The sequence below is a fragment of the Sturnus vulgaris genome, chromosome 3 (assembly GCF_052056855.1).
Source record: "Sturnus vulgaris isolate bStuVul1 chromosome 3, bStuVul1.hap1, whole genome shotgun sequence".
Lineage (NCBI taxonomy): Eukaryota > Metazoa > Chordata > Aves > Passeriformes > Sturnidae > Sturnus > Sturnus vulgaris.
In genome coordinates this window covers 67,334,127-67,345,626 of record NC_142245.1, presented here as the reverse complement: position 1 = coordinate 67,345,626, position 11,500 = coordinate 67,334,127, and the positions used below count along the sequence as shown (strand labels likewise).

The window sequence follows — 11,500 nt, the reverse complement described above, 5'->3', positions numbered from 1 at the left end:
CGGCTTTTTGTTTCTTTGCTGGCTTGAGGGGACTTTTGGGTGGGAGGTCCTATTCCTGTCATGCAGTGTGGTGACAGCACCAGGGATGGACAATGAACATGAATGGGACACCCGGGATGCTGCCACCTCCACAGCCACCCTGCCCGGTCCGCGGTACCGCTGCCGTACTCTCTAGCTCCAGGGAATCCTGTGCCAACACTCCGGCCTTGGAACCAAAACATTCCCTGCGGAGAAACGAGTCCTCCCGCTAAAAGGGAGAATTAGGGCATTTCCGTCAAGTTCGAGCCGGGGAGGAACGGGCGGGGGAGGAAAAGCCGTGCGAGCGCCAGGGATAAACAAACACGAGGGCACCCACGGAGCGAGGGGAGCGCCCGGGCCGGACCGGGCCGGGCCGGGCCGGGGGAGCTGCGGGGCGGGCTCCACCGCGCCGTGCCGCCATGGCGTGAGGGGCCGGCGGAGCCGCGGGGGGGGGGGAGGAGGAGGAGGAGGAGGACGGGGAGAGGTACGGGAGGAGGGCGGGGAAGCGGGAGGTGGAGCGGGAGGGGGGGAGTCACTTTCTTCCTGCGTTGAAAAACGCACCCCGCACCCCCCTCCCCGCTCCGTCCCCCGGGGCTGCGGAGGAGAAACTTTCTGGCGGGCGAGAGGCGGTCGGCGCCGGGCAGGGGCCGCGGGCGGTGAGTGCCCGTGCGGAGCGGGCAGCGCTCCCGCTCCTCCATCCCGCCCCTGCGCTCCGCCGCGCTCCCGGGGCGCCTGGCGGCGGGGCGGGCGCGCCGGTGGCCGGCGGCTTTGGGAGGGGGCGGCCACCGGCGGGGCGGGCGCGCCGGTGGCCGGCGGCTTTGGGAGGGGGCGGCCAGCCCGAGCGCTGCCTCCGGTACACGGCGCCCAGGCCGTGCGGCGCCCGGGGGAGCGGCGGGAGAGGCTCCAGGTGCCGGCGGGGCCGGGCGGCGGGAGCGGGGCCGGGGCGTCCCGCGGGGAGCCGCCCCCGGCAGGCACGGGCTTTTCCCGGCTTTTCCCGGCGGAACGGGGCTGCCGTGGAGGCAGCCGCAGGACGGGCCCCGCGAGTCCGAGGGAGGTGGGTGCGTGCGGGGGACGTGGCGCTTTCCGTGCGGAGCTTCACCTGTGGGCGCCGTGGGTAACAGCTCTGCTCCTCCGCAGCGCCGCGACCGCGGGAGCCTCCGAGCCTTGTGCTACCGAGTTCAGCCTCCCAAACATGCATGTGTGAAAGGTAAGCAGCAGCATCCTTGTCTTGCACCTAGGCAAGCTGAGAGACAGGAACAGAGCAACTTGCCCGATGCAACTTCCTGCCGATTCTTTTTTCCCCCTTTTCTTTTTTTCTTTCTTTTTTTTTTTTTTAATTGGGAAAGTTTTAAGTGACCTGGAACCAGACCTGTCAACTCGGGAAGCACAGTCTTCTCAGCCCCTGGCAATGAGTTGCAATTCCTATAGCCAGTATTGCATTAAAGCAGTGCATCATCACTTGGTGTGTCTCATGCCAACTCTTAAAATTCAATTTGGTATGAATGAAAGTAATCACCCTCTCTGTTCTTCTGTCACTCCCTCTTGAAGCAATATAAAACTATGACATTTTCCTGTGTTCTCAAGTTGAGCTGGCTTGGGATTTAGCCATAAGCAATGGCAACATAAAAAGTAGTCACAACTGTGAATAAAATACAAGAAATATTGCTCAACTCTGGAGATTTTTTGGTCACACTAAGAAGATCAACTGCAATTTAAAAAACACTAAAATTTTAATATAGTCTAAACAAAGACAAAGAAAATCTCAGCCTAAATATTGCCACATTATGTTTATCATGCCAACTATTATTATAACTCACTGCAATATTTCAAAAAAGGAACAATTCAGCTGAAGGGCAGCAGTGGGAGTCAATAATTGAGATGCTGTTTATTATTCTGAAAGACTTTAACTGGGTACCCTTGGGCAAGTCACTCCACCTCTCCATGGCTCTGTTTTCTTCCTCATAAAACAGATAAATGTGCTTACTTGCTTCACAGGGGTGTTGAAAAGTTTAATTAATTAGTTTCATGACTACTTGTAGATCCTTGGGTACATCATTCTACAGAAGTGCTAAGTATTACTTCAACTAAGAGTTTCCTTACTGTGTCTCATCACTTCTATGTGTCTTTTAAGTGACCTGAATTAGTTAAGTTTTTAGGGGAAGTCAACAAAATACAGTTTTGGATTGGGATTGTCTTGACTCTGGGTAAACTTCACTGAGACATGAAACCGAAATATACTAACCACAATGTATTTGAATGGAGCAGAGCTACTGGAAGTTTAAAAAAATGTCACTTTCTTGTTATGCAAAGCAAGAGCTTGCCTTTGTTGCTTTGTTTGAAGTACTGTGATGTTTTGCGTGATTTTGAATTGCCATGAGAAACACCTGAGTGCTCTTAATAAAAAAGAAAGATACGAGAATAGTTTATAAATGCATCTGTATTCTCTACTGTGAACACTGACCTCAGAAGACACTTGGGGCTGATTTTCCACTACACACTGACGTACAGTCTCCTTTTCAACCTGTTCTTTGGTTATAAAGAATGTTGCAAGAAAGAAACATCACTGATTGTCTATGGTAAAGTTGATAGATTTTGGTCACCTAGGCAAACTCAGTTTTTATTGCAGTGTATATTAGTTATTGTAACTAGATACTGAGTAATTATCTGCACTACAGTGGAGACAAAAGTGTATTTTATTACCTGGCCAAATGTTAGATATGATTTTTATAGGTTGCATACAGTTATAAGTAAAAATGGGTAGCTGAAAACAGGTTTTAGAGTGACACCTTGGGTTTGGTACTTTTTAAAGGCTCATGAGGTCTGTGTGTACCATTTCTTTTCCTCAAAGACAATGACACAAGGTATATAAGCTTTTTTAAAATTGAATTCAAATAAAACCTGGATCAGTGGTGGTAAAAAGGCGTTTGTATCACCAGTCAGCTGTTGGGTTGTGAATGAACATAGGAAGTTTATATCTTAGTAGAGAAATGATCACATCTATCAGTACCCAGCAGTCTGAGCAGTGCACACTAGGGTTAAATGAGGAGGTAAATGTCCATAAAGCTGAAGTGTCTCTTCTCTCAGAAGTGATTGCATTTAACTAAAATTCAGTCACATTCTTAGACTCGTGTATGGAAACTTGCACATCTGGCACCCACAGCATACTATAGCAATGAGCAGAAATAAATCTAGTTACTATTGCTATTGTTACTGGATATTTTGCAAGAAATAAAGCCCTTTGAGGGGGAGGATGGGCCCTGAAGAAATTAAAAAATAAAGAAAAAAACAACTTTCTGTAACGATTGTTTTCTTGCTTAGACTTGGTAATCCAAGTGTGTGGTGAGTAAAAGAGGTTATGACTTTTTCCCAGCAAATTGTATTTAATTGGTAAATATGACATCTCAACTGCATATTTGTCCTGGCTGTTCTCACCTTCTTTGCTGTCACCATTCAGCTGAGGTAGATCAAAGAGCAAAGTTACAGCACTGTATTCTCCTAAAGCCGTTAAACCATGGTACTAGTTTGTGTTCAAGACTACAGCCACATACTTAATATAAATAACTTAATGGATTCTGCATTTGATTCCCTTTGAGCCAGTTTTCTGTTTATATGGGTAAACTTCGTACTGATGTCTCTAAGCCCAGCTGGGATAGGGTGAGGTGTAACAGTGCTGGATTAGTGAACCCCCAAACCCTTGTGCACTGCACTTTGAGCAGATTCAGCTATATATTCAGGATGAGAACTGGGCAGAGAAGTCGGCTAGGAAAAAGGAAATTTAGCAAATGCCACCAGAGATCTCCCTCATGAATGCTTTGTCAGTAAAAGTTTAGCAGAAGTGAAGTGTTGGTAACGGAGAGCTGACCAAAGGGGTCTGGTCATTTTGGGAATCACATGAAGGACAGAGCACTGGAAATGTTTTCTCACATCAGGTTGCTGGCATGATGCTTTCATCCACCCTTGGGACATGGTCAGGTGTGATAGCACAGGCACAATGTGACTATTATGTACACAGTCTGAAATTACCTTTGTTTGGTCTTTCTGTTTTTCCCCTTGGTTGGACTCAGAGTATACAGGAGAAATCAGCAGTAGCATTGTTTGGTGTGGGCAAAGGATTGTAGGGACCCTGGTCATTTGACTTTGGTAGGTGTTGTATTTCAGTACAAGTGAAATGCAATTTTAACGTACAAGTTCTTTTATCATGGTTGGGGTTTTTAAATTGGAAATATTAAAAATGCTGAACATTTTATATAAACCTGGTATGCCTTCTTCAGCATTCTAATCAAGTGGCTGCCTAGAGTTGTTAAAGTATTTTGAAAAGTTGTTCACAAGCATTTCTGTGGATATCATGTTCATTTTAATCATATCCTTGTAATCATGGTTCATCACACTTTTGACCAGAATGATCCATCCAGTTTCAGTTCTGCTATGAGAGCCATGCCTGCACATCTTACAGTCAGAAATGAGATCATAAGATTCTAAATTTCAAAATTAACCTATAATTTAATGGTTACGTTGGCACCTGCTCATAGACACAAGTGAGTAGCTACATTTTTCAGGAATAATGTAGCCATTAACTCCATCTGCAGTTGAGGCTTCTTTCCTTGAAAATGTAATGACCAGTTTTTTTAAGGGTGTTCCAGGGAGCACTGAGGACAGTAACAGCCCTGAAGGAACTACAGGACAATACATTTTATTGTCCGTCCAAGTTTGTACCCTGAAAAAAGCAGTTGCATCTGGGCACATGTATATTACATCTGTGGAGAGAGAGAGGAGCTATATGCTCTATCTCTCTGTGGAGAAAGCAGCAGAGGTAACAGCAGAATTGTATCAATAATAATGGACAACACACTTATATGTAGAGAGATGCAGCTGCCAGGTAGCGTGGTACAATTCTGTTTAGGAACACTGTGACTTTTATCCTGCAACAAGTGAAAGTGTTTCTTCTGTGTGAGTACACATATGGGGTCTGCATACCCACACTCTGAGATTATCTGTAGATAACATAAAAGCAAGTGTTGATTTGAACTGCTTAGATTATGAACTCCTTAGGTCCATAAATTGACTAGCATCAGCATCTTTGGGCTTTGCTGGTGCTCCTGTATGCTGTCACAATAATTTAACATTTATGATTGCCATGGTTTTAGCCCAGCTGTCAACTCAGCCCCATACAGCCACTTGTTCACTCCTTTCAGTGGGATGAGGAGGAGAATTGGAAGGATAAAAGTGAGAACACTTGTGGGTTGAGATACAGTCAGTTTAATAGATAAAAGGCACACAAAACAGAGAATTCATTCAGCACTTCCATGGGCAGGCAGGTGTTCAGACATCCCCAGGAAAGCACAGCTCCATCACATGTAATGGTTATTTGGGAGGACAAATGCCACAACTCTGAGCACGTCTCTCTTTCTTCTTTCCTGATATTGTATGCTAAGCATGGCATCATATGTTATGGAATATCCCTGTAGTCAGTTGGGGGTAGCTGTCCTGACTGTCCCCTCCCAACTCCTTGTGCATCCTCAGCCCCCTTGCTGGTGGGGTGGGGGGAGAGGCAGAAAAGTTCTGGACTGTATAAATGTTGCTCAGCAGTAACTAAAGCATCCCTAAATTATCAACACAGTTTCCAGCACAAATCCAGAACATAGCATGTACCAGCTACTATGCAGAAAATTAACTCTACTCTAGCCAAAACCATCACAATGAAAATAGCAATAAAATATTAATATAGTTTTGTGTGCAACACTGAGTAATAAACAGGATATAGAAACAGTTAAAATGAGTTTTGATCCCATAGCAACTGAAGGAGATGATGCATTTTAGAATTCCTGTCTATTAATATCAAGTCCTGTGGAAATGCTTTACAAATAAAAAGATTTGCTATCTTCTGCTACTCAGGTTTGTGGATATCGATACAGAGGGTGAGAACTGGTTTTGTAAAACTCCAGCAGCATCACATCATTTGTTTACAACATCTTGAAGACAATTGAATGAAGGACAATTAAAACAATAAGCAGAGAATATTACAACTCTTAATTATGCACAGTCAAGAATAACAAATGAGGAGACTTAAAACATTTACAAGTATTTGGAAGAGTAAAGGTCAAGCCAGCAAAGTAGTGTTAGTTGGGAAGAGGATAAAAGTTAAAGTCTGAAATGAAAACACTTGTTTTGGTATCAGAAGTTTCTGGTGTTGTAATCAGCCTCCTCAGAAGTGAGGGAAGATGGATGGCATGCAATTCCCTGGGGCGAGTTAGGCACAAGGAGGAATTCTGGCAGCAATAAATTGGCTTTCTCCTTTTGCATGTATCATTATTTTTTCCTGTCCTTTTATTTGTGCCTCCTGGGCATTGCCATAGCTATGTGAAGTTTTTCCAGTTCCTCCTGTGCTCCGTGACTGTAGCACTGGATCCACACAGGCTCCAGTCTGCTCCAGGCATTCTGTTCCCTTGCTCCATTCTTGTGGTGGGTGGTTGTGCCTTAGGGCTGTGGCTGCTCTCAGAGGAAGCCCTAAACATGATTCCTAATACCTAATATGCATAATACCAAAGGGTTCACAGCCTTACTGACCCCAAGCAGGTCTCTTTGTAAGGGCCAGGAAGACGAGTCACTTCTCAGTAGCTGCCAAAGGAATACTGGATTGTGCAGGAGCCTTTGTTCTGTGTTTCTGAAGCGCCTGTCGTAGTCCTAAACCCCAGAGGTGCCCTATATGCTATAATAGTGTAACACGTGGATGAGTGGTTTGCTTGACTTCTGGGACATTAATGGAGCAGACAAAGGTAGGGAGTATATCCCCTTGGCCTAGATGAAAATTCTCAGACTGCCTTCCTGTAGTGTTAACATCTGTGAAAATACTTCTGAAGTAAAAACCAAAACCTAATTTTATTTTTTGAAATGGCCTTTTGAAATTATATCAGCACAGGAGACAGTGCTGGTGTTCTAGAAGGAGTCTTTCTCTGGTAGCTTATAGTTTTAAGCCTTCACTGAATGTGGATGCCTTAACAGGCATGTCTGTACTGGTTGGGAATGATCATCTGCAGGATTCTAGATACCAAAATTACTTCCTTACTCATTCTACAGCGTGAGGTATGGAATAAAATATTCCGGTAAGGATTAGGAATGCTAGTGCAACTGAAAAAATTCTGAGAAAGCATTTTTACAGGTGAATAAATTGCAAAATAGAAGGAAATTCTAAATTCTCAGATTATGGTTTGGACATGCAGATGATTTTAATCGTGTTTTCTCTTGAGGTAGAGAGAAGGTCTTGCATTCAGAGTGTTTGTGTATGCCCTGTTAATTTACATATACAGTGATAAAATAGACAAATAATTGAAAGGAATTAACAGATGAATCTTCCATCACAGATGTCTTACACATCCTACTGTGAACTTATAGAAATATTTTGCAGTTGCTATCCTACCTGTAGCATGGTGGAGAATGAATGCAACCCTCAATTCTCCTGGAATTATGGTCTGACACGACTGTGTACTGCTTTACACAGATCCATTTAATTTTGTGTTAGATCAAAGGACAGTCCTAAGTTTAAATCTTGACTGCTGACATGATGGCATATACTGATAATCCCTATAGGAACTGCCTGTTTCTGGTTGCTACATAGGATTTTCATAGCACAGCTGTTAGTCAGACATGAAAGTTGATACAAAGCTTCTTTCAAATTATTTCAGAACAAGCACAATACTGACACCTGGGTACCTGAGCTGTACTTTATTTATGGCAGATGTAATTCTGAATTATATTTGGGATTTCAGTATTTAAGTTTTGAAATACCTTTGAAATTATATAATTGTAAAGTGTTTTTCATAGTGAAAAAGTCAGAGGAAGAAATGAAGTAATGTCCCCTGGTGGTTAAGGTTGTCATAGGTGTTTTTCAAGTTTTAAGCAGTGATTTTTACACCTTTCCAGTATTTTTATTGGAGAGCCAGATAGTCACTGGTTTTAGCTCACCAACCAAAAGCTAGTTGAAGGACTCCTGACTGCTCCTTACTCTTGGGATGTGGGAGTTTCCCACCCTGGTGTTCTGCCCCACAGCTTTGAAAGGGTCTCAGCACTACTCCTTGTTGATGTAGAAGTCATACAGCTTGGGACTTCAGTCAATAGATTTATTGTGATTATTACAATAATAAAGATAAGCTTGTAGTTTATTGGTTCTGCTCCATCATGCACCTAATTATGCTGTATTGGATATGGTTCTCTGGAACCAAATTACAATATATGTATATAGGAATTAGTCTCCATTGACCCTTTCACCTCTCTATTTTCATGGACTTACCCTGCATTATTTAGTACTAGAATGTCATTGGATTCAGTTACAAGACTAAATTGCACTCCTATTTTTAAATATGTTTGCAAAATACTTAGATTGGTGGTAAAACTGACTGTTGAACAAAACAGCTCTTCAGCTGATGTAACTGTCATGATTTGAGATTATATAATGTTACCAAAATTTCCAACTGATAAATCCCATGTTATAGATTCTGCTCTTCTCATCAGCAGCAAAGTCAATTGCAATGTGTGTGAAAAGATATTTTGGATATTTGGACAAAGTGCAAAAAAAAAAGAGATCCTACAGAAGTTTGCTTTTCTCTGCTGTGATCTAACTTGCTGCTTCTTGTGTTACATTTTGGCAGTTGTCAGCATTGGGACAAAGAGTTGCACATCCCTCTCCATTTAATGGAACAATATTCCACACACATCTCATTGCAGTGTTAATTAATTAACCTATTAATTTCTGATTTTGGTAGGACAGCAGCTGTTTCTGGTGGTTGACCATTTCTTGTTGAAATATCTATGACTTTCTTACATGTTTTAGTGCTGGGTTCTAAAATTACTTATTTTCATTTTAATACCCAAGTTATTGTAATGTGTGACAAAACTGTAGCGACACTATTGTCCAAAATCAAACTGCATGTTACAAAGAGTTTGATATTACAAGCATTAAAAAAAATGGAGTATAAGAAGTTTATTTTCACTGTCAATTATTTATGAAGTGCAAAGAAATTATGAAATTTAAGTCCATACTGACTCAGAGGTCATTTTCTAAGGTAAAAGTTTGCACAGTGAACCTCAAGATTTGATTTTCATCAGTATGGTGGAACAGATTTTCCTTTAAATATTTGAACACATTTCTTAGGCAAACATTTGTTTCTCAGGTATCTCAGGTAACGATAATGAGAACTGTAGCCTTTGTGGAAAATAGTAGCTTCCCAAAAGAAGACAAAGAGTCTGAAGTGTTCATGTCCCAGCCCTGGGCTGGGAAGATCTTTTCTTCAGAAACCTGAGTAATCTGTGGTGTTGTAATGCCTCCGGTTCTCGTAAGTTTCAGTCACCTGCAATCCCACCTTTTTTGTTCCTGACTGTAAATGTTGACAAGGTGCCCATGTCAGAGATGGAGTGTAGCTAGCATGGGAGATGCCAGCAGAGACACCTGCAACTTCTGCTTTTTAAGAAGTGATAGAAGTTTGGTCCCAGGAAAAACATCTACCAAGCAGAGTGGCTCTTCAGAACTGATACTACAGAAAACCACAGTTCCTTACTTGTTTTTAGTTTTTGATCACTCACAAGAAGGTCAGATTGCTTCAAGGACAACTGTACAAGCTGGTGATCCTAACAGTGTCATCATTTCCTCTCCCTCCTCCTCTACCCCCTCTCACTCCTCTGCTCTCGGTGATGAAGCGACGTTTTTGTGCACATGTGGCAGGAGTTAATGGGCCTCTCTTTTCTTTTAAATCGTTTATTTGGTAAAGTTATCTGTATAAATCAATGTTTAGTTAGTTAGTGGTTTCAGTTTTACAATACTTTTTTTTTTTCCTCTACAGCTGATCATCTACCAGTTGATGCAGATGGGGAGAACTAAAATTGTTAAGACTTAATCTGTTTTGGGTGTTTTGCAGAAATTATTGATGTTTTTTATTGTTCGTTTCTGCTGGCAGTGGAGTGGAAATCATGCAAAATGCTCTTTTAGTCTAGAACTAAATGACAACGTTTTTAAAGCGCACTGTATAATAGCTTTTTCTTCCATGGGCAAGCATTCTTCATTCTCCTTTTAATTTTTCATACTTAATCAGATCATGGTTTCCTAACTGAATAAAACCCCCTCATTTTCAGAAAAGGTTGAGTTGCTTGGTAAAGTTTTTCTTGGAAGATGTGGCTGGTAATGATGCAGTGTAATATGAGAGGAAGAAATTCCTTTAGCTTTAAAAAATTATATTGTGAGTGCACATTAAATGATCAGAAGGCCCAGACTCCAATTCTTTCAAACCCTGTATCAGGCAAACTTGTAACAGGTTCATGCTCATCAGGTAAGCTGGACAGTTATTTGCACAGATCCAGCTTCACCTAAGCTATGCTGATAATCAATGGAAATTAAAATCAATGGGAATTAAAATCAGTGCTGGTAATTGCATGGAAAGGAAGATGTACTCCTTTCCGGCTGCCTCCTGCCATCCATCAGTCACACCAGGCTGAGTTCTGCAAAGTTATGGGACAGGGCTCACTGTCCTTAGTGAGTCATAGTTGCTGTGAAGTATTGTCTTCATATCATAGGAAGGGTGTCAGTATAATTAAACAAAGAATAAATGATTTTTTACTCCTGCTTTTGTCACTGCCTATTAACTTTCTTCCAGATCTTGACTCTGAGTAAATATACAATAGGTAGGTTTTCCAATTATTCTGTTGTTAGCCTAAACAATGTGGTGCAGTGGTTCCTTCTCAGGTAAAGGTAAAACAAAGGGTTTACTTTCTCAGTGAAATGTGCACATGAATGAAGGGTGAAAATGTGGGAGGCTATTGAATACTTAAGAGTACAGACTATGACTTTTTGGCAACCCTGGATGTGTTTGATGATGGTGTAATGCTGGGAAATGTGTGTTCAGGTTTGCAAAGGAGTTCTGGGAAACCTTACTGTATATTCCCTAATCGTTGGTCAGAAATAACTTAATTTAGGGAACTCTTAAAACCATCCCTAAATTTATGCATGTTCTTAATTTGCACTGATGTGCAGAAGTACTTACAGAAATCAAACCAAAGGAAAGAATGCATGAAGTCCTTACTGCTAGCTGGGATTTTTTTCTGCTTGTGTGAGCCAGGAAATTTTTTTCAATAAATGATTAACACAGAAAAAGCGACAAGTATCTTTAGCTTTTTTTGAGGTATTTTTTTAGTTTTTTTCCTCTGTCCACAATTCTAAAGGATCACAGATGCTTTAAAAAAAATTGTACTGGGGTTTTTTTATTATTATGACAAAGCGGTTTTTTCATCAATTAAAAAATCACATCATGTTTCAACCATAATGTATTGCTTTGTCTGATTTTTACCTCCTTCCTGTCAAAATATACTGTTATATAGTTTCCTCAAGCATAGAGAACAACACAAGTAGATTTGAGTATGTCTTGATAAACTGGTCTTTTTGTATGTGTGTATGTGGCGAGAGACTATGTAGATATAGTAAAAGTGTTGCCAAATAAACCAG

The 11,500-nt window shown here is 41.8% G+C and overlaps 1 protein-coding gene across 1 annotated transcript in view; it reads left to right on the top strand.

The window, feature by feature from the left end:
• The first annotated feature begins 565 nt into the window (after positions 1 to 565).
• DSE (dermatan sulfate epimerase) overlaps positions 566 to 11,500 on the top strand; it is a 34,928-nt gene continuing 23,993 nt past the window's right edge. Inside the window, exons 1-2 of the mRNA XM_014892665.2 lie at positions 566 to 674; positions 1,156 to 1,225. The gene's annotated coding sequence lies outside the window, so the exon portion shown is untranslated. The remainder of the gene's footprint in view (positions 675 to 1,155; positions 1,226 to 11,500) is intronic.